The sequence below is a fragment of the Colius striatus genome, chromosome 21 (assembly GCF_028858725.1).
Source record: "Colius striatus isolate bColStr4 chromosome 21, bColStr4.1.hap1, whole genome shotgun sequence".
Taxonomy (NCBI): Eukaryota; Metazoa; Chordata; class Aves; order Coliiformes; family Coliidae; genus Colius; species Colius striatus.
In genome coordinates, this window is record NC_084779.1 from 3,257,084 (window position 1) to 3,282,018 (window position 24,935).

The 24,935-nt window shown below is 47.6% G+C and overlaps 1 protein-coding gene across 8 annotated transcripts in view; it reads left to right on the forward strand.

Annotated features, from left to right (window-relative positions):
• The first annotated feature begins 5,368 nt into the window (after nt 1-5,368).
• EIF4G3 (eukaryotic translation initiation factor 4 gamma 3) overlaps nt 5,369-24,935 on the forward strand; it is a 165,054-nt gene continuing 145,487 nt past the window's right edge. For 7 of the 8 annotated variants that reach the window (XM_062013184.1, XM_062013187.1, XM_062013185.1 and 4 more), the window contains exon 1: nt 5,371-5,470. The gene's annotated coding sequence lies outside the window, so the exon portion shown is untranslated. Of the gene's footprint in view, nt 5,471-24,935 lie in introns of all 8 variants that reach the window. The other variant, XM_062013190.1, reaches the window with a different exon arrangement.

The window sequence follows — 24,935 nt, forward strand, 5'->3', positions numbered from 1 at the left end:
CTGGACTGCTGGCTCCTTGCTGAGTGTCACCCCAACACCTGGGAGGGCTGACAGCCACAAACCAATCAATATGCTGGGTGCTTGTTTGCTCTTCAGCCCTGGATCCATCATTGGAGGCTGTATGTAGACTGTACCCTCCCTAGTGGAAATACAGAGCACTTTGGTGCTGGGAGGGGCAGGACTGAGCCAGCAACAGGCTGGGGAGGTGAGTGTTGTATAAATAACACAGTAAAACTTGCTTCTTGCTCGTTTCTTGCCATGTTTTCCCTCCCAAATTGAACCAGACCTTACTCAGAGTGCCTGCTTTCTGTTCACACACCTCCCTGCACTGTTGCCTGCAGAGCTGAGAGGACTGGCCAAGGGCCTTGTTTGCTCTGGGCTCTGGCTGGAAATGGTGGCACAAGCCCGCAGAGGGCGGTGGAGCCGAGAAAATCACTGCTGCTCTCTCAGCTCCCGGGCTGCCAGGAGTTACTGTGGTATTTTGGCCTAGATCTGGCCCCACGTGGTGAAAACACGAGTCCCTGGGAAAAGAGAGGAGTGGTGTGGGTGTAAGGCAAAGAGGAGAGAGTGTGGAGAGCGGGTCTGGGGTGAAAGGGTGTTTTCCCAGCTGCACAGCTGTTGTCTGGAGAGGTAGGATGCCCTTTTAGAAGTGGTTTAACCATCCAAAAAGGAAGAATTTTGACTTTCTGGGGCTTGCAAATGAGGGATTAGGCAGATGGGGTCTTGGCCAGGAGGAAGGGGACAATCCCGGTGCAGGAAGGATTTCAAGGGCAAGCATCAGCTTGCATCAGAGGGATGCCAGGGTCAAGGCTCCCCGTGGTGGCTGTTTGCCCATCCAGGAGGCTGCAGGGTGTAGGCAGAGCAGGCAGGAGGTGAATCATCTTACTCATAAGCCAGGGCCTGGTGTGGGCTTGCCTGATCCTGGGTGGTATTTGCTTGATTTTTGTGCTCAGTCGTGCCCCGGAGGGCAGAGCCGTTTGCTGAGGGCTGAGCTTGGGCAGGAGGAGGGATGGGAAAAGCTCCAAGCTGAGCTGCTGGAGTGTTTTAAAACATTCCTTAAGATTTCTCCTTTTTTTGGCCTGAAGGGGGTTGGAAGGGGATCAGGTAAAAGGCAGGAGAAACCCAAAGAGGGAGGCGACACTGTGCTGGGTGAAAGCGAGTGGCTGAGATGGGCTGGAGCCTCTAAAATGGACTGGAACAGTTTGGTGGGGCTGAGAGTCTGATCCCAACCATCTGATCCACTCTTCACCTACCCTATTTGCTTCCTCTAAGCAGGATCTAACCCCCCCAACACATCACAACAGTGCTGGAGTCATCTCTTGGGACAGATGAAGGCAATGAATCCAAAAGCTTCCTTAATCCCAGCAGGAAAACAGCCCTTTCCCAGTGATACTCTAATCCTTTCCTGGCTCTCCTACTCCACTCTTTGGGTTGTGAGGGTCTCTGCTGTGCCAGGTATGTGAGAGAAACTGTGGGACTGGAAAAGGGGTTGTCGATGCTCTGAAACAAGAGCACAGTACTGTAACCTCAATCAGTTCCCAGGTGCTAATAAAGCTAGCAGGAAAAACAGGAGGAAAAACAAAATGGAGGGAAACCAGAGGCAGGAGGAAGGGCACAGATCCAGCTGGCTCTTGCTGAGGCTTGCCAAAGCTGCAGGTTTCCTTGGCCAAATACTCCTGTGTGGGATAGTATGGAAGGCAGACCTGTCTGCTTGCTCCTCTTAGGGAAAAAACCCAAGGTAAAGAGATGGCTGGGGGTACATACAGACTCTAAGGGAGCTTTAAGGCAGAGCTAAGAGCTTGGCTCTTAGTGTGGCTAGCACACTTTGAGAGCTTCAGCAGACAAGATGGTGAAAATGCTGGGGCTTTTTTTTCCTTTCTAAACAAGCAAAAAGTGACATATCTAAAGATACCAGAGTGAGGAGGCTCTTTCACAGCTGTGTTTACAGGCAGCTATTTCTGGAGAACAGAGGGAGCCATGGATGACAATTTGCTTTTGGTTTATTTCCTTCTGCATGAAAGGGTGTACTGGCAGGAGTGTCACGCCTGGGAGGTGGTGGATGGAACGGTGTCAGGCACTGAACCCCTCATCCAGACCCTACAGCTTTATTGGCACCCTCAACATTAGTACAGCAAAGTCTTTACGAAGCATGGAGGAGGATCTGTCTTCCCAGCAGGTTGCAGGCAGGAGAGATGTGCTGTGAGTGCAGCAGGGTGACTGGAGCTCTAAGAGTCTTTGGGTAAACCCCCTACTATGATAAAAGTTCCTCCTGTGTTCTCTCATTTTTTAGGAAGCACTTGGCTTTTCTTTGAGGTCATCCCATTTCTCTTGTCAGTTTGTCGTCTTTTTGGTAGCAAACCAGCAGGTGATCTGGCAGAGGGGAAGCTGCAGAGGAAAACTAGCCCAGAAAAAAAATGGCTGGAGCCTCCTCTAAATCAAAGAACCCCAGGATGGTGGGGGTGGGAAGGGCTCTGCAGAGCTCCTCCAGCCCCTGCTAAAGCAGCTTCCCCTGGCTCAGGGGGCACAGGAATGTGTCCAGGTGGGGTTGGAAACCTCCTGAGAAGGAGCCTCCACACCCTCCCTGGGCAGCCTGGGCCAGGGCTCCCTCACCTCAGCACCAAAGGACTTGCTCCTCTTGTGCCAGTGGCACTTGTTGTGTTCCAGCTCATGCCCATCACCCCTTGTCCTGGCACTTGAGACAACAAAAAAAAGTGCTGCCCTCTCCTCCCAACAAGCACCTTTTAAAACTTGTGTTAATGAGATTCCCCCCTCAGTCTCCTCTTCTCCAGACTAAACAGCCCCAGGTCCCTCAGCCTTTCCTCATAAGGAAGATGCTCCAGTCCCCTGATCATCTTGGCAGCCCTGCACTGGCCTCTCTCCAGCAGTTCCCTGTCTCTCTCGAGCTGGGGAGCCCAAAACTGGATACAGGACTCCAGCTGAGGCCTCAGCAAGGCAGAGCAGAGGGGGCAGCACAACCTCCCTGGCCCTGCTGCCCACACTCTCCTTGCTGCCCCCAGGATGCCACTGGCCCCTTGCCCACGAAGACATGTTGCTGCTCATGTTTAATTTACTCTCTATCACAGCTCCCAGATCCATAGATACTGATGGAAACAGTCCCCATTCAAGAACTTCTTCACAGGCTGGTAAGGCTTGGTTGGGCTTTTTTCCTCCAAAAATCTCATCCTTTTCAGTTTTACTGCATTTCCCATGAACAGTTTGAGGTAGATGCGACCTCACCTCACCCCAGGCATTTCCCTTCTCTCAGTGCAGAGTGAAAAGCACATAAATGGAAACTAAATAGCATGCTAGTCATCTTCCCTCTGCCACCAGCACCACTAATCAGGTCTGGCACTGTGCAGTGTGCTTACCTTGTAGATAGTACCTTGGTAAGAAACTCTTCCAGTTGCACAGGTAGTCTTCCTGGAGGCCACTACAGCAACTTGAGAGGTGTAGCTGCTCACAGGAGCTTGTCTTCTGAGATCACACCTCTGAGGACAGCGAGCCTTGGGCTACACAGCAGTCCTCGTGTGTCAGCAGGAGCTGGCGTTGTGTCCTAAACCTGACTTGCACAAACCAAACTGTTTGTTAATTCAGGGTCTGTCTCAAAAGGGAAAATGAACTCAAGACCCTTCTTGCTATTTTGTGGGTGCTGTGCTGAGTTTTTGCTCTAGTGACACCAGGTTTAGATGATGCCCCTTCAGATTAGTCATTTAAAACTCATTTCTCCTTACAAATGGGGCTGATGTGGATAGATGTGGCTCAAGGGCTAGGTCTTCTTTAGTGTGCAAGACCCTCCTCTGTCTTTGATCAGCTTTCAGAGGCAGCACGATACTCGCTTAGTGCCTGAAAACACCACCAAGAGAGCGATTTACTTCAATAAACGAGGGTTTTCATGACTTGATTTGTGATTGTTTTAAAGTATAATCTTCCTCCTAAACATGCAGCTGCCCAGAAGATCCAAATAAACGATGGAAAACGTTCCTAAGGCAGCTCTCGTAGGCCAGGCTGGGTGACTGGGGGTGGCAATACCTGCTGGCACAGCCAAGGTGCTGGGAGTGTTTCCCTGGGACGTGCAGCACAGCAGGAACGTCGGGAGGTGCCAACAGGCTGGAATCAGCCCTTGGGAGGCAGCAGCGGGGTAGGACAAGTCAGGACAATCCCGAGGCTGCTTGAATCTGCTCCGAGGTCCTTTTTATCTCCCTGAGATGGTACAAACTGCCTTCACCCCTGCTAAGCTCAGCTCGGTGTGGTGGTTGTGAGGCGAGTGCTGCAGGCTGGCGGTGAGGTGCTGGCAGCAAGCCTGGGTGGAACGAGGCCATGGCGCTGAGGTGGATGAGGGCAGCCAGAGGTAGCCTCCCTCACAGCCATGAAGGGGCTACCAGCCCTCATCAGGCGCTGCCGTGCTGCCCCTGCCTGCCTGGGGTGTGGCAGAGGGTTTCTGGGCAGGGGCAAAGCCCCTGTGTCCGTAGGGCTGGCAGTGAGGTGGGTGCCGTGGGTCCCCTCACAGCCGAAGGCCGCTTCCCTCAGAGCCGAGCGTTGCCGAAGTCTCTCCGGGCCGAGCCGAAAGCGCCCGAAGCTGCGGGCTCGCCGCTGCCGAGCGGCTCCGAGGGGCGGGAACGTCTCCTCCGAGCCCGCCCGAAGCTTCCCGAGCTCCCTCACGCCGGCGGACTCCGGAAAGAGCCGAAGTTTCCCGAGCGTGGGGGTCACGGGAGGTGCCGGGCCGAGCGGGGAGGGAGGGAGCGGGGGGGACGCGGGGAGGAAGGCGCGTGCGCACGCGAATGTCTCCGGAAGGAGCCGAGGTTTCCCGAACGTCCCTCGCCAGCGAGCGGCTCCGGAAAGAGCCGAAGGTTACCGAGCGCCGGTGGGCCGAGCGGCTCCGGAGCGGCCCGAAGGCGCCCGAGCGTCCGTCCTGCCGGACTGCTGGAGGCGGCCGCAGCGCCATGTTTGATGCTCCGCTACTTCAGTGAGGAAAATCCGCCGGCATCGCCCGAGAGCCGCCACCGCGAAGGGCTCCGCTGCCCCCGGGGAGGGGGACCGAGACCCCCCGCCGCCGGCGGCTCATGAGCAGCGCGGCCTGAGCTGACTCCCCCCCTCCCCTCCCCGCCGGCCCCTCTCCCGTCCCCTCCCCGCGCCGAGCCCTCCGGGAGGCGCGTTGTCACGGAGACCGGCGCCGGTGCCGGCCCGCCGCGCTGCCCCGGCCGCCGCACCGGCCCCCGGCCCGCTCCCCGGCTCCCCCCCGGCCCCGGCCCCGCTCCCCGCCGGGGGGTGGTGGCTCCGCTTGGCGATGAGTTTACCGCAGAAGGCGGCTTTGAAACCCGGCGCGGCGGCGGCGGCGGGGACCGGCCCCGGGAGCGGGGCGGCGGCGGCAGCGGCGGCGGGGCCGCCTCCCCCCCCCGGCTCCCCCTCACCCGGCGACGGCGCCGGCGCCTCACCCCAACATCAGGGCCTTGCCGCCCCAGCCGCCCCAACAGTATCCTTTGCCCCGGGGGGGTGGGTTGGGGGCGACACCCCCTTCCCCGCAGCGAGGGGGGGGGCCGGGGCCGGGGAGGAGGGGTGTGAGGGGGCCGCGGGAGCCCCCTCAGTCCCGGGGGTGAGGGTGTGGGTACTCGGCGGTTGGTGGCGGTTGGGGGCTGCCCGCTCCTTGTGTGTTTGTGTCTGTGTGTGCCTTCCCCCCCGCTTCCCGTGCAGAGTGGGGGCTGCACCTGCTGGGGTGATGTGTGGAAAGGGGGTGCCTCTCTGCTAATAGACTCGCTTGGGGGTTCACCCCCTTCCCCTGGGACAGGCAGCCCCCTGCCCCCCACTCCCCGAGCAGCAGTGACCCCCAAGGGTAAACTTTTAATTATAAATCGCTCTTCAGTTTTGCCTCTGGTTCTGCCCAGGTAAGTGCTTTGGTTTTGTTGTTTTGCTTTTGGTTTTTCAAGCGAATTTAAACCCACTTTTGTTGGGTTTAGGGTTTTTTTTTTCCCATCTGGGGCTGATTTTCGTGTGATTTCTTGAATTTCTTTCTTTCTTTTCTTTACTTGGCTGGTGGAAATAAATCTCAGGTGGAATGTTGTGCCGAGTAGCTTTTCTTTGCATGGCCACGCATGATGGGAAGCAGGAAAGCTCCCACTCCAAAAATCCCCCCGCTGAAAGGGCCACTGCTACAAAGAGAGGCCGGCGGCTGCTGGGAATGTTGTGTGTGGGGTTTTTTTTCCTCTTAAAAGCTCTTCGGTTCTCTGCTGCGACTAGGCCCCAAGTCAGGAGGTAAATACTGCAGGGATCAGCAGGAAAGTGAGGTGGCCAGCCTGCCTGCTTGGCTGAGGTTTTGTTTCCAGTGTGGGACAGCATCCCCTGACAAATTTCTCCCCTCACTGAAGTTTTTTTTTGAGGGGAGGGAGTGTGAAGTGAAGAACATAGCTGCTGAAACCTTGCCCTGCTGTGTTATCCGGGGCCGGCGTGGCGGATGGTCAGGAGCGTGTTCTGCTATTTATCGGTGACACTGACTTTGGTTTTCATGTGGAAGTGCAAGGTTGGGAGGGTTTTTGGCTCTTTGCTGAGGGCTGTGTGATGTCTGTGCTCTTCAAGAAATGTGTTCCCTGTGTAGGAGCGTTTTGCTGCTCTCACTTTCATTTTTGAGGTGGGAAACCCGAGCCCTTTTACGAGCAGTTTGAAGTCCATTGTTTTCTTGAGCTTCCGGCAAGAATCATTCTTGCCATGACAACAAATACGTTGCTTAAATCATGAGACTGTTGACGTTACAGATTTGTTTGGGTCAAGTGAAAATGCTCAGAAGGGTTTTTTGGAGAGTGCTGTGGAGGGAAGCACTCTGCTGGGTGTTTTTTGCTAGCTTGTGCTCTTCTGTAATTCCACTGTGTGCTTTATTTAGGGGGATAAAAAAAAGGTGTGATGGTAGTGGCATTACAAAGGTGATGGGGTGGTGGTAAGTAAAACTATTGCTCAGGGGAGATTTGCTGTGTTTTGAGTGATATGCCAAGTGTTAGAGTGGGAACTGAGGGCCAGTGTGTACATACAGAGTCCATGTGCAGCTCATCGTCCCAGCACCGTGCTGGTTTGTCTGGAAAGGCTCCTTTTTTAACAGCGAAGGTGCCACGGAGATGCCTTGGAAGTTGGAGGGCTGAAGTTTGCCTGAGTTTGGAATCAGGAGTGTGCTGGGCTTTCTAAAGCACTTTATTTTCAAGTAACCATTAAAAAGCACCGTGGAGGAACTTGAAAACACTTGTCTGATGTTGAGGACGAGCTCGGTGGTGGTTTGCAGAGCTGCTGTGCCGTCGTAACTCGGCCAGGAGGATGCTGTTGCTTTTGGTGAGTGTTGTCACAGAACACGTTGCACGTGCGAGGGGATGAAGCTTGGGCTCACATCTGAGCACAGGCTTCAAATAGCCTTGGAAGGAACAGGCAAGACTGTAAAGGAGCTGGAGATGGTGCATCAGCGTGTCCCATCACAGAGACGCACCTGGGCACCCGGAGCGAGAGGTGTAGAGGAAGGGAGAAGTGTTAGGTATGACAGGTTGGAGACCTTAGAATGATAGAGTTAGTTTTTATTTATAGCCATGCCTGTTTTGAAACCACGTTGCATTTGACCAGTGCCACTCCTTAACTTTTAAACTAATAATCTGTCTTTGTAATAGATACAAACCCTGTGTTCTTGATCCCTTTGGGATGAACAATATTCAGGTGTCCTGGCTGAATTCCGTCCTCTGCTGAAACTTGAGTGTGCTTCCAGGTACCAAACAAAAGCTATTACCTTTACTAAGCTCTGCTGCAAGAGCGAGGCTTGGGGAGCATAGTTCATCTGTGATTTACTGGAGTGCAGAGGGTCATCCGAGTTCAGCCTTATTTTTAGCTCTCTTTGGCTGCTTTTTTTTCCTCCTCTTTCTGTTTTGATATGACTATTGAGACAGCATTTCCCTACAGCAGATATAGTTGCAGGTTTCTTTCTGGCAGCTCGGAGTGAGCAGAGCCCTGTGAGATCTCCTCCTCAAGGCAGCGCAAGAGTTTGTTTGTTGATGTGAAGGATTGTTATTTATTAATAGGTAGATGGAAGGCCCTGACTTGGGATTTTTAAACTAGAACAGGTTGTGCCTGGTGAACTTTGTGTCTTTGGAAATATGTGTGGTTTTAGTACGTAACAGATGATGAAATTAAATGGTTATTGGTATAATTGAAAGGAGAATTGGGTGAGAGCGAGGTGTGCAGGAGAAAGCCACGTGCGTTCGTAGAAAGGCATTAGCGAGAGAAGAGAAAAATACAGGGGGAAGAAGGGAGTTAAAAATACATTTCTTGAAGGGAAGTGAAGCTGGAGAGTGATGGACACGAACAGAAATGTTGTGATGGGAGTTTAATTCTGTTATGTGCTGAATGGGAAGTTATTGGAGCTGCTGTAAGACAAGATGGAGCTTTGAGAAATTTTCTGAAGGCCGTTAACGTTGTGTGTGAAAGTAAGCTGGGATAATTGTGTGGCTCTGGTAGTGGTGAGGGTCTAATCCAACTTGATTTCAGGCAGAAATTGTGCTCTGGACTTGTCAGTATGGACAAATCCTCCAGTTTGATTCTGACTCTTATTTGGGGGAGGACACACAGACGAGGGAGGTGTGGCTGAAATGACACACAGAGGCATTTCATCAAAAATCAAACCTCATCCGCTCATCTTTGCTTTGGCTTTCAGGCTGTCACTGAGGAATGAGTTCCAGGTGAAGCCGATTGTTCTGTAGCAAGACTTCTTCTGTGACAGTGTAAAAGACTGAAGATTCATTCCAGGCTGCAAGCTTACTGTAGACCTTTGTGCTTTTAACTCGATGGTGCTTCTGAGGCGTGTTAAACTACACCGTGTTTCTTTCCTCTCCCTCATGCCCCCACTTAAGAGTATTTTTTTTCCCTGTGTGTTACATTAAGCTGCTGTTTCAAAAATCCCCATGCTGGGAATAAATTTTGTGGATCAATATAATTAGGTCACTGGTTTCTTCACAGCCTCAGCCCAGACATGGGCAAACACAGCACTATAAAGGACAAACAGATTGATTTCAGTTGAACTCTGGTGACGTTGCATGGCTGCTGGCTCCTCAGGGTTAATTTAACGCTGTACCTTGGAGCCAAATTAGAGCCATCTTGGACTTGGGGCTAGTGTCAGTAGGTTTATTGTTTGCTTTTCCAAACTTACTTGCATTTGGAGGGAGTTCAGCTTCCTTGGTTGTTGATGGTCTCTGTGCAGACATCGTTAAACTTGACCTTAATGTATCACCATTAGCTGTTTCAGTGTGGGATTTGGTATCTTGAGGCATGGGATTTTTAGAGGTTATTGCAGTGGGGCTGTTGTGGCAGGTTCAAGATGGGTTTTTACAGGGAAGTCACTTAAAATGTTTAGTTTCTTCCCCCACTTTAATTCCGTTTCTGAGAAGCAGAGAGGAAGGGTCAGCCTCTGGGGGGATTTTTGTGTGAGGTACATGGTGTCTGTGTGTGGAAACATGCATTTGGCTAATGTCTCAGTAATGGAGTGTCTGCTTTAGTTTTTGTGAGTTACTTTAGCTAACTGCTTGAGTCCTTTTCAGAAAGTGTTGTGTGGTTCCTCCACTCTTGGGTGGCATCTTCTGGATGAAGAAGAAACATGGGATTGTTTTCAGGAATGGAAGAGATTGTGTGTGAAGTCAGGGTGGGATTGTGGCAGTGCTTACATGGTATTCAGCTGTGGGCTGGGTTGTCCCACTGGAGTAGGCCTGCACTGGTAATCTAAGATTACCAGTGGAGGAGGATGATTTGGATGTGTGGATGTGTTTTCTATCTTCTCTTAGTGAACAAAGAGTTGAGCGAGAGGGGAAAATGCCCAATAATTTCTCCAAGGAGAGCATCTTCAGAGGATCAGAGTCTCTGGTTTGGAGCCAACACCATCTTCTGTTGCTGCTTACTTCCATTGTCAGAGGCTGCTTTCCAGAGTGTGCATCACTCTGGGGTTCCTCTGATGGCTTTGAAGATGAGATCCCCGGAGATTAGGAAAATGCTTGAGCATAAAAGTCAGCTTGAAGAGTATGATCACGACTTGTGTGTGAAACGCTGTTGCCTCCCTGTGCTTTGGGTGGATTGTCTCTGGCTTCTAGGTGGCTTTGACGTTGAACTGGAGCTAAAATGAGCATGGTTGGAGGTCCTGTTCCAGGAGCCAGTGGCAGCTGCTTATGGGGAAGAATATTCGGAGCGTTACGGTTCTGAAAGAGGAGAAGTGAGAGGTGGGAAGGATGGAACTGGGCTGAGATCAAAGGTGTTCCTTGCTTTCTGATTTTTGACTTCAAGATTGAGCTTTCTGAAATCACAGATGGATGGAGGGAAAGAAGAGGCAGTGGAGTTGCCTGGGAAGTGTTTCCATTTGGAAGTTTCTGAAGTGGTGGAGGTGACACATCTCAGGAGGGTATGCAGCAGGAGAGAACCTTCCAAAATGCGGAGACTTTCCCCGCTGCTCAGTGGTGGCAGCTCTTCTGCAAGGGAGGAACAGGCCTGGGTTTGTTTGCAAGTGAATTGCCAAAAAATGAAGTGCTTCTAGACCTCTCTGCCATCTCCCCTGTTGATGTTCCTCAGCCTTGGCACATCTTAGCATTCTGTCAAGCAGAAATAGTTTTAATTTCTTTAATGACAAAAGCTAATCACGTTATAGCGCAGATGTGTCACTTTACCAGCTTTGTCACATTTCTGTGGTGAAATGTCTTGGAGAAAACCCTACTTCCAAAAATGTGATTTCAGTTATTCTCCTTGTATCTGAGGCTATGCTTGTGTATGTTCTCTGGCAGAAAGTCTGCGGGAGAAGGTTACTTTAGCCATTTAAATGTGTGTAATGTTCAGCACTGGTTTTGGAACACAGTTTATGTTTTTATCTATGGTAAGAAGTCAATGAGAGAGTAATAGGAGACTTAGAACAAATAACTTCCCTTTAGATATTTGGACATGGAAGGATTTTCATCTGTGTGTATGGCTTTTGTCCATTATCTTAGGACTGAAAGGCTCTTTTTCACATTGTTAGCAAATGTTGGGATTTGTCGAGCTGCTGCGTTTGCTCCACTTTTTTTTCCTAGAAAGAGTTAGCAGTGAGGATCTCTCTTTAGAAGTTGTAGGTAACATATATTTTCCTTTTCTCTCTAATGCAGCAATTTCAGGGCTGGTCAACCGTCAAGTTCAGTTATGTGTAAATCCACTAGTGTGATAAGAGTTGCTGGAATTTATACTCTGGGGAATTATAGATGGGTAGCACCACTGTTTTACCGGTATTTCTTTAGTAGGAAACTCTATCTGTGACTTGAAAACATAAGAATAACATGTACTAGAAAAATTCACTAGCCTAAAAGCTTATTTTGCTCCCCTCCCTCTAGCACAAGCTGGAACAGAAGAGGTTCCAAAGAAATACAAGGGAAAACTTCTTCCCTGTTGAGGTGAGGGAGCCCTGGCAGTGGCTGCCCAGATGGGCTGTGGAGGCTCCTTCTCTGGAGACATTCCAACCCAGCTGGATGAGTCCCTGTGTGCCCTGCTCTAGGTGGTGCTGCTCTGGCAGGGGGGGTTGCACTGGATGAGCTTTCCAGGTCCCTTCCAGCCCTTCAGATTCTGTCATTGAATATGTCTGCTGGCAATTGCAAAGGCTTTTCTGGAATGAATGGGGAAGGATAAAAAGATGGTGTTTGTTCATGGGCCATAAAGATGTGGGTGGAGGAATTGTGTGCCCCGTGGTCTGGGAGAAGCTGGAGAATTAGGGTTTTTTGAAGGGAAAGTAGTTGCTGTGATTTCTTGTAGGGCTGTGTTTTACCCTTGGTAGTAATTTCAAGAACTTCTCCTATGCATGTCTTTCTTTTCCAAACTGTGGGCTTCGGTTTGCCTCCCAAATAGGAAACGGTGATGTGGAAGATCTGGAAGAAGAAAATAGAATGGATTCTTAAAAAAGAAAAGGATCAAAAGGGAAGGGATCAAAATAAGCTTTTAGGCTAGCAAATTTTCTGGTACATGTTATTCTTATGTTTTATTATATATGTTTGGAAGATGTCCCAGAAGGCGCTCTCTCTTTTCGTGGTAGGTGATGGCACGCTGTTGCTGATGGGACTTGAGTCAAATTGCTGCTGGGCACGTAACTAGGTTAATGGGACAGCATTTTTATTTTTTTCCTGAAGGGAAAATTACACTCTCCATATTCTGCTTGTACCTTAAGAATTGTTTTTACCTTTGTTTGCTGTGTAATCGTGTGAGGTGGAGAGAAAAGGACAACTTTCTCCATACCGAGATTGTATCAGATTTAAATGAATTCTGCTACCGAAAAGAATATGTTGCTGCTATTGGTTGTGAAACCTTTGTGTATCCTTTACCTGACTGAGAGTTAAAGTATTTCTAGAGCTTTAAATATGCCTGAAGAAAACCAAAGTGGCTTCTTAAATGTGCATCTTGGAAGAAAAACATCCCCAGTCCTCAACCGATACCAGTAATGTTCTCCAAAGCCGTTGGTGAGGCGTTGAAATGGGTTAGGACTTGTCGAGATGCACAGAGCAGCTGCTGCTTTCCAAGTGGTTGAGCTCAGCAGGAATGAGAATCTCCTGCTCTGGAGTAAGAGTATCTGCATGGGAATAACTCTGTAAAAGTTGTAAATGTGAAGACCATCCCAGCTCTTAGCAGGAGTGTGGATTTCACCTGATACATCCTCTGGGGGGGAAGGGAAAGAAATCTTACTGACAGTCTTCCAGTTTGCTCTTGATGTTTTGAAAACACTGAGCAAGGAAGAGTTAATGCAGTTAAAGATCTTAAATAACACAGATTTTCCTGCCTTTGGAAAGATTTGGGGAGGTAGAAATTAATAAATATTGCAGTGATTCTCTCTTTCAGGTTGCCAGATGATGATTATACATTTGTTTGTGTTTCAGTTTGATTTACATGTGAGAGTGACTGTGTGTGAGTTGCTGAATTACCAAGAGCAGTCTGATTTAAATGTCTGTGTTGCTGGTGACATTTGAAAATACATTTGAACTACTGCTGTGGCTGTGCTAATGGTGATCTGAAACAGAGCTTTCTCTCTTTTATGTGTGCTGAGGAAGTCGTAGAAGTTACTGTGCCTTGAAACTGGCGTTTACTGGGCTTATTTTGTTATTTCACTGAAAAGCAAAAATGATAGAAGCCTTCAGTCTTTTCAGACTAAGCAGGAAACTCTTCCTACAAGCTTCAAAGGGAAAGCTTTGTATTTTTTAGTCAGCCACTGTCTTTGAAGGGCTCCTAACATCCGGAAGAAAGGCCAAGTCCGTAAAAGCGTGAATGTGTGTTTCCACTAAGCAGTGAGCCCTAGCCCTTCTGACCATGAAGTCTGATGTGAGATTCAGAATGAAATCTGCTCTGAAAACTGTGAGAGTCTTGAATTCTTGTTTGTGGTGATGTTCAGGGTGCTTTAGGCTTGAAACCAGGTTGTTTTGCAGTGGCCAGCTGATGAACTGGACAGACTCAGTAGTGTATTTTAAAGGGAGCTCAGCAGGATACGATAGCTGAGGATAAACAACCTATACCACTTATCTGGGGGGGAGTGGAAGTCAAGAACTGAAATAAAAAAGCATTTAAAGCATTTTTATTGTGAGTTTTAACATTAAATTCGTGGTGCATCTCAGACTGGAGTGTGCTGGGAAAGGGATTCCAGCAGCTGGTGATTTGGGGTGTCTGGAAAGGTCATTTGGATGTGCTATTTCTTGAGCTGGTGAGACATCTTCTGAGTTCATCTTGCTGTAGAATATAAAGCTACCTTCAGCTGGTGTCACCCTTTCTTTCTAGTGCTTACACAGCTAGAAAAACTAGTGAACACAGATAGTACTAGTTACTAGATGATCTCTCTTCAGTTACTTCTCTGGGATCTGTGTTTTGTATTCTAGGCTTATGAAATGCAAATAATTCAACTGTCAAGCTGCCTGTGTAACTTGGGGGTCTGTGTTTTCCTTCAGTGTTGTGTTTTAAAGTGGATTTCAAGATGCTTTTATCTGTCTCTTCAAAAAAACCAAAAATCTGATTTTGTTGATATGCAGATATGTCAAAGTGTCATTTTGTTCAGCTTCATTGCATTGGTGACATTTCCAAACCACTCCTTTAATAAAAAAAAAAAAGTGGTCTGCACAAATAAACTACTTTACATTTCAATGTTTGAGGTTGTGCACCAAGTTTAGCTTGAAATGGTTCTTGTTTCCTCCCACGAAACAATTACCATTTGGTTGCCCTGTCTATGACAGCAATACCTGGTAGTGCAGGCATACACCGAAACAATTGTTGTTGTCAGTTGGCACCATCCCCATCGCTTCTTGCTGCAGCCAAAGCACATTTTATCCACTCAGTCTGACACTAAGATCATTAAAGAAATGAATGAATTGTACTGTCACCAAATTCCCATTCTGGCAGATGAAGAACATGGGAATTTTATAGCCAGGACCTCTGTCCAGAGTGTCTTGTTGAATGGTCTCGATGTCAGGAGTGAGAACAGACAGCAAAAAGCTTTCTAGTAAAATGTGAATGCCTTAATGAGAAATACAGTGTGGTGTAAAAGCTGCAATTACTAGACATCTGACCATCCAAGATGAGTATTAATCAACCTGTGAAGAGTGTGTAGAAAGAAACTGGAGCACAGCAATAAAACAAGGGAGTGGGAGAGAACTGAAGAGAGGTGGGGAGCTATTCCTCCATTGGCAATGCAGGGAAGTCTTGCTGTTTGAAAGGAGTTTGTTGGAGGAAGAATGCAGCCGAGCTGGGAAGTGTTGAAAGCAGGGGATAACTCTTGGTTTCCATCAGGGAGTTTGAGGTCTCACTGGTTGAGCCAAAATGCTAAAAGGTTACTCAAGGTTTGGAAGATCTTGGAGAAGTTGTCTGAACTCCCACTTCTGGGAGGAGAAGGTTGAAAATACTTTCATCTCAAAGGATGAGAGTTCACTCATCAGTTTTGGTGTGGTTTGGTTTTTCTCTGGTGTAGCTGCATCCTTGTTTTGATGACATTCCACTTCAGGTGGTGGTTTTGCTTAGGAATAGGAAACATAAAATATCTGTAGTATCTGTGCTTGCTGCAGGTGGGTCAAAAATGTCTCTGAATTGCAAAGGGAAAAGTGGAAGTGTGTTTTGACCAGACAATTTGGTGAGCTGTATAATCCCCAGGCTCTTTCACTGCAGCCCCAGACAGCATAAGAGATGTTCTGCACTAGGGATAACTTAAAATGTTTCATTTGATCCATTCCTGTTGTAAAGCACAGGGAAACATCAGTGTTTAAGGCCATATTCAGTGCTTTCATACTGGAGCAAAACTTATCTTCAGTCTTCTCTTCCTCCTCTCCCCATACCTTAGTGTTTGATTACAGTTAGTTTGATAAAAGGCTGCTCCCCAATGCATCCTTATTTGTGTGTTAATGTGTGACTTTGCCCGTTGCACGATGGTGATGAAAGCCAAGTGGTTGGGTAATGTTTGTAGGTACTGAAGTTTATCTTTGAAGACCTGCTATGAATACAGTGATACTGCAGTTTCTGTGGCCCAAATTTGACAGGCAGAGCTAGTGGAAATAAAACCAGCATTTGTTGAAATGAGAAATGCTTTGAGACTAATTTACTCCTCATCTTCAGCCTCAGCTGGTGTAAATATATCATTGCTGTTACTCTTTTTCTTCAAGCACCCTGTAGAGAAGTGTAAAGTCTGCAATTGAGAGTTCTTAGGAGAAAAAAATGAATATGGGAAGAATCATAGGATCACAGAATAGTGGGGATTGGAAGGGACCTTTAGAGCTCATCCAGTCCAACCCACCTGCAGAAGCAGCTCCCACCTAGATCAGGTCACACAGGAACATGTCCAGGTGGGTTTTGACCTCCAGAGAAGGAGCCTCCACACCCTCTCTGGGCAGCTTGTTCCAGTGCTCAGTCCACCTCCTAGTAAAATAGCTTTTTCTTATTTTTAAGTGGAACTTTTTGTGTTCCAGTTTCTTTTCATTACTCCTTCTCCTGTCACTGAATACAATAGAAAAAAGTGCTGCCCCAACCTCCTGACACCCACCATACTTGTAACTATTAATGAGATCCCCCCTCTGTCTCCTCCAGGCTGAACAGCCCCAGGGCTGCAGCCTTTCCTCCTCACACACATGTTCCAGCCCCTCAGCATCTTGCTGGCCCTGCACTGGCCTCTCTCCAGCAGTTCCCTGTCTCTCTGCAGCTGGGGAGCCCAGCACTGGCCACAGGACTCCAGATGAGGCCTCAGCAGGGCAGAGCAGAGGGGCAGCACAACCTCCCTGGCCCTGCTGCCCACACTCTCCTTGCTGCCCCCAGGATGCCACTGGCCCCTTGCCCACGAAGACATGTTGCTGGCTCATGTTTAGTTTATTAGATTAGTTTATTAGTTTATTGGACCAAGGAAACCCAGAGCTCCTGACCAACCTGTATCCCTCTGTGAACTCTATGTTTTGTGCAGCATGGAGTGCAGCTGTATCATACCTTCTTCCCTAGATGCCTTTTTCAGCATTTCATTTTGTGTGACATGGGATTTTAACTCAGGAGAAGTCATAAGCTCTGTGTGTGGCAGGAGGATACTGATGATTTCATTTCATTTTGATAAACTGCAGAAATAAAGATGATGAGAGGGGGAAAAAAAAATCACGAGGCGTTACGAACCTGGGAGTCCAAGTGAGTATTAACGCTCTCAAGAAGCGTATTTCTAGAGTTTGTTGCCTGGCTGATGGAAGGACCATCACTCTGGGTGACAACACTGCTGTCACTGTGATGCTTCCTGACAGATTGACCAGCAGAGCATTACATTTGCCCATGAAGTCACAGCATGAAGTATTAGAGACACCGTAGGAAACTGAGACGAGTGAATGAGACAGTAAACTACTTGGCTGTTTGATATTCATGCTTATCACACAGATAGAAAGCCTGGCTTGGAAATAGGTGGTTGCTACTGTAGTGTCCCAAAGCCCCAGGGATGCAGGCAGTGGCCTTCCCTGCAGAAAAGAGGCATCTGTGGGTTGTAGCTTTATAAGCTCTAGTAGCTTATTTGTGGGTTTATGTTGCTAAGTTTGAAGTGGACTGGGGGAGTTCTGCGTTAATGGCATGCACAGAGAGGGAAAAGTAAGATAGCTGACAGAAATTTTGCCTCTCAGGTGAGAATTGCCACAAACAAACGTTGTCTGTTTTGGGAATTGATGTTTTTTCAGGCTTGTAACAACGTGCCTCCACATGCAGGTAATTGCTGGTGCTAAAGCCAAGCTGCAGACCTATGGTGTTGCTTTTATAACCTCAGTATGAAGGAAAGTAGACTGCAATACACAGAAGCTTGTTCCAGGCTGTACGCTGAGCAAAGGCTGAGTAAAAGCTTGGTAAGCTTTCTCTGTGATGAAGCAAGTTTTGTCCTGGTCTGCCTTTCTCCCTGTGTCACAGAATTTAAGGGCTGGGAGGGACCTCAAAAGCTCATCCAGTGCAACCCCCCTGCCAGAGCAGGACCATGCAGAGTAGGTGTCTTTTCAGTTATATGATCTGGCTCTGTCTGCTTTCTCTATTTGAACTTTAATGTTCTTAACTGGTTATGTGTTTGCAGGATAAACTCTGTGTAGAAGTAACTATGTGTGTTAAGTAACTCTTTTGAAGGGAAAAACCCCCCCACCAAACCCACAAAGCAAACAATCCCAACCTTGGCTTGCTGGTGAGGCTGTTGGGGATAGAGGAATTACTCTCTCAGTGTATTGCCTGGTGTAATCTGTCCTCCCTGGAGTGTGCTTCACAACCCAGACCCCAAAGCATGTTTATCAGTTTACCTCAAAGCAGCACTGGAACAGTGGCTAAGCAGGTCAGAGCCTCTCTGCCAGCGTGCGTGTGGCTGGGATCGGGCCAGAAACTGCTGTTTCAGCTGCTGCTGGGGGGACAGAAGTATGCTAAATGGGGGGATATTTGTTTTCTTTGAAGGGTGATTCAGTTTGTGTGAGATACCGTGTGTTTGGGTTGTTGCAGTGTGAATTGTTTTAAGCTCATTGGTTGAAATGAAGTATTTTGCAGTAAATATTCTAGCAGCAGTTGCATTACAGAGAGGGAAGGGTAGGAGATGTGTATAGATAGCTTCAGCTGTCTTGTCTGAGGCATTTTATTGAAAACACCTTTTTTTTTCCCCCTCTATTAAAGTAGATGCATGGAGGCATCTGATGAAAAGACAGCTGAAGAACTGTACCTGTTAGTTTTGAAGTAAACCAAAAGCCAAAGCGACTCCAGAAAGGAGTGGGCTGAGATGTGTCACTGGGCCGAACAGGAGATCAAAACCTGGTGCTCTTGGGGTTGTCTCCTCCCAAATTCTCCTTGTAATCTCTGTCAAACTGGTTTGCTTGCAGTCTTGCTTTCTGTGTTTTTACATGATTTACTAAGGCATTTGCTTAGTCTCAGTCCTGTATGTGCTGTTCATTGTAAGGCTTACTACTATTACTTTTGTTTCCTCTTCAGAATAAAGGAGAATATAGCAATCCTCCCGAGTTCTGGCTCTGCCATTGTCTCTCCTCAGGTTTCCCTGTGCTGCCCTGGCTCTTGATCAGCCACAGCTTGGGACCTTTGTGATGTTTCCCTTTGAATGTGATGTTTCTCTTTGAATGCTTATCTCCTAATGAATATTCCTGCTTTCATCCATGTTTCCATTTTACTTTCTTGAATGAGGTGGCTTCTTCATGCTGAAGGCTTCACTCACTGGAGTGGGGGGATGCATCTGGCCACCTCTGAACTGCTGCCCATCTTTTCTCTTCATAGAATCATAGAATGGTGGGGTTGGAAGGGAACTTTAGAGCTCATCCAATCCAACCCCCCTGCTATAGCAGGTCCCTGCTACATCAGGTCACACAGGAACGTGTCCAGGTGGGTTTGGAAACTTCCTGAGAAGGAGCCTCCATACCCTCCCTGGGCAGCCTGGGCCAGGGCTCCCTCACCTCAGCACTGAAAGAGTTTTGCCTTATGTTTAAACAGAACTTTTTTGTTTCCCTGCTCCTTTCCATTACCCCTTGTCCTGTCCTAATGGTGGTTTGTTTGGTGGCCTTGCTTGAACAAGTGACCCAGTAACCCATCTGCTTGCTTACATCTTTGAATGTTTTAAACAAAGATGGCTTTACCAAAGCTACTGAGGGAGGAATTAGGTGGTTTTTAAACTGACAAAAGCAGGGGTGTGGTTAGCTTTGACTGCCCTGTCTGTGGTTATCAGCTGCAGCAGAAGTGTCTTCAGCCAGCAGCAGCTGGAGCGGGTTTTTGGCAGAATCTTTACATTCATCCTCTCTGGAGGGAAGTTTAGAGTTGCCTGTAATGTGTGTGCTTGTGGAGGTCTTGGGAGCTAGCATACCATTTCCCTGCTGAACTATTTCTTAGGTAAATATGTTTTTTAACACTTACCAAATGCTTGATAGCCAGAGGCAGGTCTAGAACAACTTTGTAGGAGAAAGTGGTGTTAAGATATCTCTCTCTTTCAGGTAATAGATTGCTCCCCCCTTCCCTTCTGTTGTAGTTAATTGCAAAAGTAAATGTGGTTAACAGTATCCAGAGGACTTTATTCTTGCTGCACCATGCTGAGAAATGCCTTGTTCAAGATGCTGTCTTCCTTCTGAGCTTGGTTCATTTTTACATGCTGAAGGGCATTTTGAGACTTTAACTTTGTTTTACATCATGTTTACATGGAGCAGCCAAAAAAAGAGAAAGAAATCTAGTGCTTTGCCAAATATTTTAGGAAAGAACAGCTTTGTGGATAATCATTTTCGTGTTTCACCTGCTCCTTGGTGTGTTAAGGCTATAGAAGAATCTTCTGTACCCTGAAAAAGGACTTGGAAAGATTAGCCTCCAAGTAGTCACTTGAGGCAGGTTGATTAAGAAATAAACTCGACGTTAGCTTTAATCAAGATTTGAATAATGGAGTTAGAATTGCCTGTCACTCCTGTAATCCAGTTATTTTTAGATCAGGATTGGTATGTGCCACTCCCTGAGTTGTCTATACCATTGCTCTGAAGGCAGCATGATCAAAATGCTGTTTGACAGAGCGGATCTTCTCCAGTTTTGTACTTGCTGTTTCATCTCTTTAGCACATCCCTTATTAAATGCCTTCTGCCAAAACTTGGCAGTAATTTCAGTGATCACTGAGGGTTGCTACCTAAAATACAGCTCAGATATGGAAGTTAGAAGCATCGTGATGGTATTGATGGAGGGATGTCTACTCTGCCCTGGTGAGGCCTCATCTGGAGTCCTGTGTCCAGTCTGGGGCTCTCCAGTTCAAGAGAGACAGGGAACTGCTGGAGAGAGGCCAGTGCAGGGCTACTAAGATGATCAGGGGACTGGAACATCTTCCTTCTGAGGAAAGGCTGTGGGAACTGGGGCTGTTCAGCCTGGAGAATCCACGGGGGGGATCTCATTGACAAGTCTGTCAATGGTGGGTTTCAGGAGGTTGCGGCAGCACTTTTTTCTGTTGTATCTAGTGACAGGACAAGAGATGGTGGAAAGAAACTGGAACACAAGAAGTTCCATTTAAACATATAGAAAAACTCCTTCACTTTGGATGTGAGGGAGCCCTGGCCCAGGCTGCCCAGGGAGGGTGTGGAGGCTCCTTCCTTGTAGGTCTTCAAAACCCTCCTGGACATGTTCCTGTGTGACCTGATCTAGGTGGGAGCTGCTATAGCACAGGAGTTGGACTGGATGAGCTCTAAAGGTCCCTTCCAACCCCCACCATTCTGGAATTCTGTGTCACTTCTTTTCCTATACAAGAAATATATGTAACTTTGTTGGGAAGGAATCTGGTGAGTCACCAATCACTTGATCACCTTTTAGCTCTTGGGTGTTTTGGAAGAAGGTGGTCCAGGTATGAAATAAAACACCTTCAGGATGAGGATGAGATGTGCCTAAGCAGGAGCTTCAGCTGTTGTGGTGTCAGCAAGTCGTTCATGCTTGAAGGTCTAACGGTGGGGTATTGCAAGTCCTGAGGCCTGCTGCTGTCCTCAAAGCATGGGAAACTTGTTGGACAAATTCTCACAGGAGGTCATCTAGCATCAGCTTCAATGCTGCCCTCTTCTCTGCTGGCTTCCTGGTGTGAGGGCCTGAGCTTTTCATGTGAGCTACTCAGCCACGTGCCTCAAGGGGAGGGGTATTTGTGAAAATCACTCTCCCTGCTGAGCACTGCAAAGCCATCCTTTGCTGTCTTGCAAGGGATATGTGTGTTTTCTCTTGCCTAAAGGTGAGAACAGAACTCTTTCTTTGTGGCAACTTTCTATCTTCAGTTTGAGAAAAATACTAAGACTGATCTGGGGTAAAGCCTAAGAGATAGCTATGGACCAGGAGAGATATGTGGAAACAGCAGAGAGGCTGTTTGTCATCCACTGTTGTTCAAGAGAAACCTCACTGCAAAGCAGTTGAGTGGAGGAAAGTGCAGTCACTTGCATGGGAGGTGAATGGATCTGGATTGTTTTAAAGGCACTGCCTTACTTTGTTGACATACTCTTGCTGTGGAGAGAATCAGAGCACGTGATTTGCTAAATTCCTCTTAAGAACAAGGAAGTTGCAACAAAATAAGCTTTCCAGGGATTGAAAAGCAATTGCCCCAAAAGCAAAAACCAGCCGTCTCTGTGCCTGGCAAACACTCCACAACATTGGCATCTTTGGTTGTATCCAGTAATAATAGCAACTTCCCCTTAGAAACCTTTGGTGCCAATGTGGGCAGAAAAAAGCCAAAGCTTGCCTGGGGGCCATCTCATGGTGTCTTCAAGCAAGGAGCTGCTGAACCTTAAGCTGGAATTGTCACATTTTTGGTGCATTTTTCCCATGCAGGGCTTGTCTTTGCTGTGTGTGGGATGGCCACTCGTTGGTTTGGGTTTCTGTGCTGTTATGTGAGAGTAACCATGGTGTAGGAGTGGTTACTGGTGTGAAGGTTGCTCATGAGAGAAAAGTCTCCTCATGAGAAGCATCAAGTGCCATGTGTTGTAAGCTTTGGAAGCAGGTGGGATCAGAGGGCAGGCTCGTGTTTCCCTGTCTGTGGGGGGAAATGGTTTCTGTGGCTGTTTTGCATGGTGCTAGGGGACAGAACAAGATTTTAGGATCATCCCAGAGGCAACTCAGGCAGCTGTGAAATGTGACTGAAGTAACATCAGTGAACTGATCACAATCTATACTGAAAAACATAAGTCATGCCCTTTGCTGTTTATGACTCAGTAAAAGCAAGGAACATAACACCAGGAACCCTTTGCTAACAGTACTTTGAAGAGGCTTGTTTGGTTGACATATTTTTCAGTTGTGTTGCTTGTCCCTTAAAGCTGGAGTGTCGAGGCTACAGCATTCATACTGCTGAAAGCACCAAAGAGCCCAGCAGCTGAGGCTTAAGTCTCCCTGGTCTGCACTTGGAGAGCTCTCACTGGCCAAAGAGACTCTTTGGCATTTCTTAGGTCTTCATTTTTTTCCCCCCTGAATACTGAGCCGTAAGCAGTACTGCACAGCTCTTGTGTACAGTGTAATAGTGTATCTGGGAACTTCCTTTTTTTTTCCTTAACTGTTTTATTGAGTAACTTTTATTACAGATGAACATAAGCCAGCAACATGCCCTCAAGGCCGAGACGGCCGATGGCATCCTGGGGTGGGTTAGAAGGGCTGTGGGCAGTAGGTCAAAGAGGTTCTGCTCCCCCTCTACTCCTTCCCCCTTGAGACCATATCTGGAAGGGAGCTGGGGCTCTGGAGCTTGGAGGAGACTGAGGAGTGAGCTCATTCATGTTACAAATGCATCAAGGGTGGGTGTGAGGAGGCTGGAGCCAGGCTGTGCTCAGTGATGCCAATGACAGGACAAGGGGCAACGGGCACAAGCTGGAACAGAAGAGGTTCCAAAGCAACACAAGGAAGAATTTGTTCCCTGTTGAGGTGAGGGAGCCCTGGCAGGGGCTGCCCAGATGGGCTGTGGAGGCTCCTTCTCTGGAGACATTGAGTTTCTGTGTACCCCCTGCTCTAGGTGATGCTGCTCTGGCAGGGGGGTTGCAGTGGATGAGCTTTCCAGGTCCCCTCCAGCCCCTGAGATGTTGTGATTTATAAATGCCAGCGTTTCATAATTGCATATCAAAATGCATGTTATCTGTGATCAGTCTTTCTGGACTGTACAAAGCAGAGTTAAGTAGAACAAACATTTACATCTTGATTTACCTGAAAACAGAGTGTACTTCCGTGAAGCACTTATTGACCTTCTCCTATCTATAGTGGTAACATTTAAAGCTTTTAGTGAAGAGTGTTTTACTGAAGCAGCTGCTTGATATGTGCTGGGTTCAGGAATATCAATAAATATAACTTACCCTGCTATGTTTTGTTCTTAACCCAACACAGCAGCCTCTGACTTACAGATAGGTAGGGGAAAGAGAATTTCCTCTTTCTATACCATCTCTGTTTATAATGCCAGGGTTGCAAATTGAAGCCCAAGTCATTGGTGAGAAACAGGTGTTTCATGGACTGTGTTTCTTTGTTTCTTCTCTGTTTCCACCTTTCTTCAGACTTTGGTTTCAAGCTTGCATATTGTAGCAGCTGCTGCCTTCACCAGAGTTTCAGGTGCACAAGGAATTACCTGAATTTCTGCCGGGTAACTTGTTTTTTTTTCATTGCTCTTTTTGCTTTTTTTAGTTCTTTCTTGCCTTTGAAGGTGGTTTGGTGCTTGGACAGTTGGATCTGAGAGCATGAGACATATATAAGAGCATCCTATAAAATCCTCCTTCTGCAACAGCCACAGCTACTTTGCTGTTTGCAGTGCAGAGGGGTTTGTGTTTTAATTTCATTTGCCCTGCTTTACGAGCCGCCTGTTTGACATCTCCATTCCCCACCTGCAAAGAAACAAAGGAGGCAACAAATATTCCTGCAGTTGAGGAGGGGAGGGCAGCAAGAGTGTGTGTGTGTGTGTGTGTGTTTTAAATGCCTCTTTGTGCTGCGAGATGTCCGTTCGGATGTGACTGTGGGTGCAGCAGGCTGCCTGCTTGCTCTGTCCGAGTGGATTCTCCCTCTGGACACACACACCATGCCCAATGAACAGTAACTTTTTGCACAGCTGGCTCTTTTTAAATGGGACCTTCCACCATTTTTCCAATGAAGCAACAGATCAGCCCTTCTAAAAAAGATCTTTATCTTGATGGTTAAGAACAGGAGCCCTTTCTGCACTGAAAAGCGTGAAAGGGAATAGCATCCGGTGTGAGCTGTGGCTTTGTGCATACTTATGGAATGGGCTAGCAATCCAATTTAATTAAAACTCTGGTTACAGCTGAGTTTTATTCCCTTTTCGTTCAGCTCCGACACGGAGTGTGGGGGGGAAGTTCATATCTTTCCAAGCTGTTCCTGCAGAAGTTATTGCTGTGATTGCAATTAAAAGCCCTTATTTTTAAGGCAAAGAAATTAGTTTGCATAAAGAAATTAGTTTACATCTTTTTATAAAGAGATTTCTTGCCCTTTAGCCAACTCCAAAAATCAATGTAGGGTCTCCAAAAGCAAAGTGTTTAAATGCAGCAATATGGGTTGGCTTGTTTGGTGGTGCAAAAAGATGGGATCTTCCCAACTTTCTTTGGTGTGGCCACCCAACGTCAGGCTGCTGTAGGAAATGGAGCCTGTGTGCTCAGGTTTCTCTTGAGTTGAGTCTGTGTATATCCTGTGTGTGTGAAGCATGCAAGAGCTCCCTCTTCTAGAGTAGGTTCATGAAGGTGATTGCTATGCTGTCCTCTTGCATCCTTTTGCATTTGTGTCCAGTTCTGGGCTCCTCAGCTCAGGAGGGACACGGAAGTCCAGCGCAGGGTCACCAAGATCATCAGGGGACTGGAACATTTTTCATATGAGGAAAGGCTGCAGGAACTGGGCTGTTTAGTCTGGAGAAGAGGAGATTGAGGGGGGATCTTATTAACATTTACAAATATCTAAAGGGTGGTGTCAGGAGACTGGGACATCCCTCTTTTCTATAGTAGATAGTAACAGGACAAGGGGTGATGGGA